The following is a 6,352-nucleotide window of genomic DNA, read 5'->3' on the forward strand; positions in this document are numbered from 1 at the left end:
AGAGGTGACTTAGCCACCAAGTAATAAACCCTAGAATCTCTCTAAATATAGACATTCACCATAAATAAAATTCTATTTATAACACTCCCCCTTGAATGTCTATTCCACAGATAATGTGTCTCGTTAAAACCTTAACTAAAATAAAACCCAGTGGAAAAAAAATTCTAGAGAAGGAAAAAGAGTACACATATCTAACAATAGCCTTTTGGTTGCCTCGTTAAAAACCTTGCAAGGAAAACCCAGTGGGACAAAACCTTGTAAGGAAAAAAGAGTACAACGCGTATTAACTCCCCCTGATGAGAGCATCAATTCACATCCTTGAGCCTTCACATTCCAATCTTATGCACTAGCTTCTTGAAGGTTGACATCAGGTAGAGATTTGATGAACAAATCAGCCATATTAACTTGAATGAATATATTGCACCTTGAAATCATCATTCTTGATAGAGATGAATTGTCTTCATATGATCTTGTTGGAATCGTCAGTTCAATATCTTCACATAGAGGTGAAAACTCTTGCTATCATATTATCATGCATATAGTTATAGCAAGATACATTTGTGCACAAATTGCATTGAGGATGTAGTACTTCATGACCATGAATTCTATATGCTTTAAGCAATTTAAATCCTTCAGGGATTGTTAAGTCATATAAGCCAAATAAATAGACTTTAGATGCATATCAAGTTTTCATGTCATGCTAGACATATAAGATAGATAAAGGTGATAGCACACACCATTGATTTTATACTTTTAAGTGTTTGAACTGCAGGTCCAAAACTACTTGTCTTTCATATGAAGCCAAATTCTACTTGAATTGTTTCTCCATACTTAAGATCCTCATATATATTTAGTGCTATAATCAATGTCGTCGACAAACATTTTATATCGGTTTCAATATTTTTTCATAAAGACATAACATAGAGATCTCTTCATTCATATATTCAGGTACCTGAATCTCTCATGAGATTTTATGAAGTGTTATGTCATGTGATCTTCTAGATCACTTGCCTCCTTTATTATGATCATTTTGATCATTTGCTCATCTTCTTTATCAAGAAGTTTATTTGAAACCGATTGTCTATACTCTTTAAGCTTACCATAGACTTTGTCCTTCTAGGACTTAATATGAGCATTTGCAATGAGAATATAGTTACTTTCTTTGGGTCAGCAAATGCGTCTGGCATGCTTTGCAATAAATTGCACATGAATTATCCTTTTATGAACTTCAAGTTCATATTATCTTATTCGAGGATCTAGATGTACAAATGATAATTCATTCCACGTAACTTTTCTCAACTGTTATCATGTCTCCCCTCATGTTAGAAAAACTAACTTGTTTCCTCAACTTTGAGAACCCATCTTTGTGCGTTATGGTGTTAATCAAAATATACACCGCACATCAATAATAATAAGATGGAATTATTTGGTTCCTGACCCTGAACCACTTGTGAGGGGAGAAAATAATATACTTTCGTATATAACCTATATCAAACTGATATAGATAACTTTGTTCTCATAAGCAATAGTTTAGCTATTAAGTGGATGCACTCAATAAATCATTTTGCTAAACGAACTGTGATGTAAACCAACTTATCAAGATGAACTTCTTGAATAAAAAAATCTGGAAATTATGCTCGAAATTAAATTATTGAGCAAGTTACCTCGCAAAACAGCATGTTGCGGGTTAATAATAATTGCACATGTAACCATCTCATAGATGCATCTTATGTGGTATATATGGCAGGTGAATGGGCCCATATTCACCTTTGATATTTCCAGTATTCATGGATTCAATCCCAATTTTAGTTGGTCTATTAATTAATGAGAACATGCAACATAAGAGAATTCGTAAAGAACTTTCTAGTTCTTTAATATTTACCCATGTGAATTCTCTTTTATTTTTGCACATCATACTTAAATTGATATGGCTAAACTAATTATGCCAACTGAATAAATTATCAATATTGATAAAGTTCAGGTTTACACCATGACGTGTGCAATTATCAATAAACTCCAAGTTTATTATGATATGGGTTTTTATATCAATAAACTTCTCTTTATTGTGGCATTCTTTTGTTTGTGTAGTACAAATTGGAGAATAAAGCGGGTAGTTTTTCACATACATATTACCCCGCTATAAGTTGTAGTAATAGAAGATATTAAATATTTCTTTTATTTATAGTCTCAGTATAACCAACCGCTTTCGCGAATACTTTAGAAACTAAATAAGTTTCTTTGAGACTTACAACGACAATTTTATTTCTCCAAAATAGTAATAATTGGCTCTTCCAGAGCTCTCAATTAATTTGGTACTACCACATATTCATCAACATCCATATGTTGAATATCTCTTTTAAAGAGAAAGTTATACCATTATGGTTATGGTCAAAATTATATACAAGATATGTTTCTTGCATTAATATTATTCTTTAATAATCACATTACCAAAATATTTTAGCGTACAATAGGTACGTGACCAATGACCATTCATGCCATAATTATGACATTATTTTCTATATCATCTCAAACCTCCTTCTAGAGGTGAGTGTGGTATATTTACTACCACTAGCACGTTCATATCCTTCCAAGAATGAATATGTATTCATAAATCAGATGTTGTCACATTCACATCATGAATGGACCATAATCATCTATATGTGCTTTATAAAATCTCATGTCAAATCGATGACAAATATTACTTTCACGGAGTGAAGGATTATTTTGAGAATCCTTATTATTCTCATTATCACAATGATGACGATTATGATTTTGTCTATTGCCACGTCCACATCCATTGATATATTCATAGTCATAATTTTGTCTTCTTTCAGACTTATCACATACGGCTATCACATTCTCTTAAGGGAATGAGAATGGAGCAAATTCAATTGGACGAGTTTCCACTTCTTGTGCTCACGATCATACATGACTTTGATCATGGCAAGACATAGAAATTTTACCACTTTGGGTGGTTATAATTTTTTTCAAACTCCATTAGAGTTGTAATCAAAATTTATTGTCTTTGCTTGTATTTAAAATCAAATTATAGAATAAAAGAGAAAAATACGGTAAAATACTTACCTTAAATCCAGAATTTAATCATGAAGGAAATTCATAGAACAATTGACAATCATTATGATCAATCCCAAAGCTTCTACTCAATTGGTTAGAGTCTCGTGCTGATAACGGTTATAAAATAATAAATGAAGAAGAAGAGTATTGCAGAGAAAAGTAGAGAGAGAGAATTCTTATTGATATTGGGATGAATTACAATGGAATAGAACCCTCAATTTATAGGGAGAGGGTGACTTAGCCACCAAGTAATAAACCCTAGAATCTCTCTAAATATAGACATTCACCATAAATAAAATTCTATTTATAGCAAAAATTATAATGTTGTCAAGGATACAAGACTTATTGTGAGTTCTTTTAAGAAATTATTGTACAATAAAGATGGAAGGCAACGAATAACACCCATATCTCGAAAGAATAAAAGCTAAATGTGTCAAAAATCTTTAAAGTTTTTCAACTTATGCATAGTTATCCTAAAGGGAGCCTTAGAGCAACGGTAAAATTATCTTTGTGTGACCTATAGGTCACGGGTTCAAGCCGCAAAATCAGTCACCGATGCTTGCCTTAGGGTAGGCTCTCTATATCTCACCCCCTTAGGTGGGGCCCTTCCGCAGACACTGTGTAAATGCGGAATACTTCGTGCACCGGACTACATAATTACCCTAAATCCTTATGAATTACGAGGTCTAGATCACAGGCATCAATTGATGATGAATTGAATGAATCCTACATCAGACCGGGATAAGATCCCTAGTCTCCTTATAAGGCTTGGGCAATCCTTCTCCCTTTGAGCTTGCTTTTGGGGTGTGATTAGGCCAAAAGTTTATTTTGACATGGTATCATAGCCAGGCCCGTGATCGATGAAGGCCCCCAGAAGAGGGTGGAGGAATGCCCCGGACCAATTGAAATGGGGGCATAAATACTCTCGATCAATGATTGTGCACGCTCCAAACCGGATAGTTGAATCCCGGATAAAAAATATTTGGATTTGGGCATGAGGGGATGATGAATGGAACCCTGGATAAAGAATATCCGGATCTGGGCATGGGGGGGGGGGGGGGGATGATGAATGGAATGAATCCCACATCGGATCCGGATGAAATCCATGGTTCCTTATAAGATTGAGCAATCCTTCTTTCTTCGAGCTAGCTTTTGAGATGTAAGTTAGCTCCCAGGACTAACTATGACAGTTGATACTCTTGTAATATATAATTCGAATATATTTATAATTTTAACCTCATCCTCTTGTAGTTTTGGTTGTCAATTGCTATTGACAAAACGTGTAAATCATTTTACAATTCAAACATAAGTATTTGACTTCATTAATGCAACATTCCACGGCTAACATGTGAATATGAGATACCCTACGTGTCGATTTCTCTTTTTAAGCATAAACTTCGATTCACCCTCTATGTGGATTTAAAGAAAGCACTAGTAATTTTTTATTTTATTATTTTGTACATTTTCTACTCCAAAAAAATTAGGTGTATTTTATTATCAAGTGTTTGATCTAAGATTTTAAATCAATAATACGAAATTGCATATACTCATTAATTATTCCTTTATATATAACCCTAAGTTCATGTATGTTTAAAATTCCTAAAACTATATGTATAATTTTAATTTGAAAACAGAAGGTACAACTAGAAATACTTTGTTAAAGTGGTGCATCACGTGAATATAATATTGGCCGGGATAAACAAATATATACCATATATAGAATAAGATTAGCTATTCTATCTTCTATATGTGGTAGTAAATTTCATTATATCAGTAAAAACTAATACCTATAATTAAATATAAGATAAATTTAATTTTCAAATTTTATTTGGGGGATTTTTTGTCCTTATCCCTTGTATCAAACGACCCTAAATTCTTTATAAAAACAAAAATAAAATAATATGGCCAAATTCTGAAGTAGTCTTCACGCCCATTAGTGCGCGCGTACACTGTTAGCTTAGACTTTAAGAATAATATAATAATAACATTAAAAAATGGAAAAGATTGTGCTAATAATAAATCAATTTTCCAATAATAATAATAAATAAATTGACCCAACAAGTTTTCAAGTCGTCTTTGTTGCATATATCACAATAAAAAATCAAGATGCTACTAGTCCATATTGTCTTGGTCAAGCATGCTGGAAAAAGATGTTTTTGATTTCTACGTTGCATGGTCTATTTTATATTATTATAATTTTCATTTTTAATTTTTTTGGTTGATTATTATTTAATCCATGCGCTAGCCAGTGTAAACCAAATACGGACAGAGGCGGAGTCAGGACTTCAAGCTTATGGGTTCAGGATTCTAATTGTTTCTAAGTTACTTGCTTCTAAATTAATAACTTATACATATTTAATGAAAATTTTAAGAGACATACATGGTTCAAATTAAAGTTAATGGGTTTGGCGGAATCTGCTCCTGACACTCTAGCTCCGCCCCTGAGTACGGACCGATTCACCACCCAACTGTCCTTTTTTTTTTCTTTTTTGTCCATTGTGGCTGTTACTTGTTAATACTGTTAGGGGTCGTTTCGTAGTGTATATAAGAATAGTACTGAATAGAGTATATTAGTACTGAGATTAATAATGTTAGTATTAGTTATGCCGGGATTAATTATGCTGAAATTATTTCTTATTGACTGTTTGATTTGGTATATTAATAATAACATGCATTACATTTTTTTTTTTAAAAAAATTTGTTTAAAAAAAATATTTTAAATTGTAGATTAAACCCACAAGACAATCTGATGGTCGAGATACCACAATTCAAATAGCAATACCAGGATTTTATATCAATTAGTTTGCTACCCATTGCTATTCAATTAGATTTATTTTCTCTCTAGTTAAACTATATGTGAAAAGAATGATAAAGATTCAAAGATGGTATGTTGACTCTATGACCTAGAGAAACAATAATAGAGGAGTTCCCTATTTAATTTGACTACCCAGGTCAACCAAGCAAAGATTCATTTGACTAAGTGCAATGAGAGGGTCATACCTGGGGGCAAACGGGTGGGTCGGGTCGGATATAGATGAGTCGAAAACGGATAATGTAAAAAAGGGATAAATTATCAAACCTAACCCATATTTAATATGGATAAAAAATGGGTTAACTGGCTGATAATATAGATATCCATATTATCCATGGCTTCTTGAATTTGATCACTTTTGGGAGAATTCTTAATCTCCCAAACTTGAGGAACCCCCAATCTGAGGTTCTACAAATATAGAAGTTAAATCCATTAGTTATCCCTTGGTTACCATTTTCTAAGCGG

This window comes from Nicotiana attenuata, unplaced genomic scaffold (genome assembly GCF_001879085.1).
Source record: "Nicotiana attenuata strain UT unplaced genomic scaffold, NIATTr2, whole genome shotgun sequence".
NCBI classification, from domain to species: Eukaryota; Viridiplantae; Streptophyta; class Magnoliopsida; order Solanales; family Solanaceae; genus Nicotiana; species Nicotiana attenuata.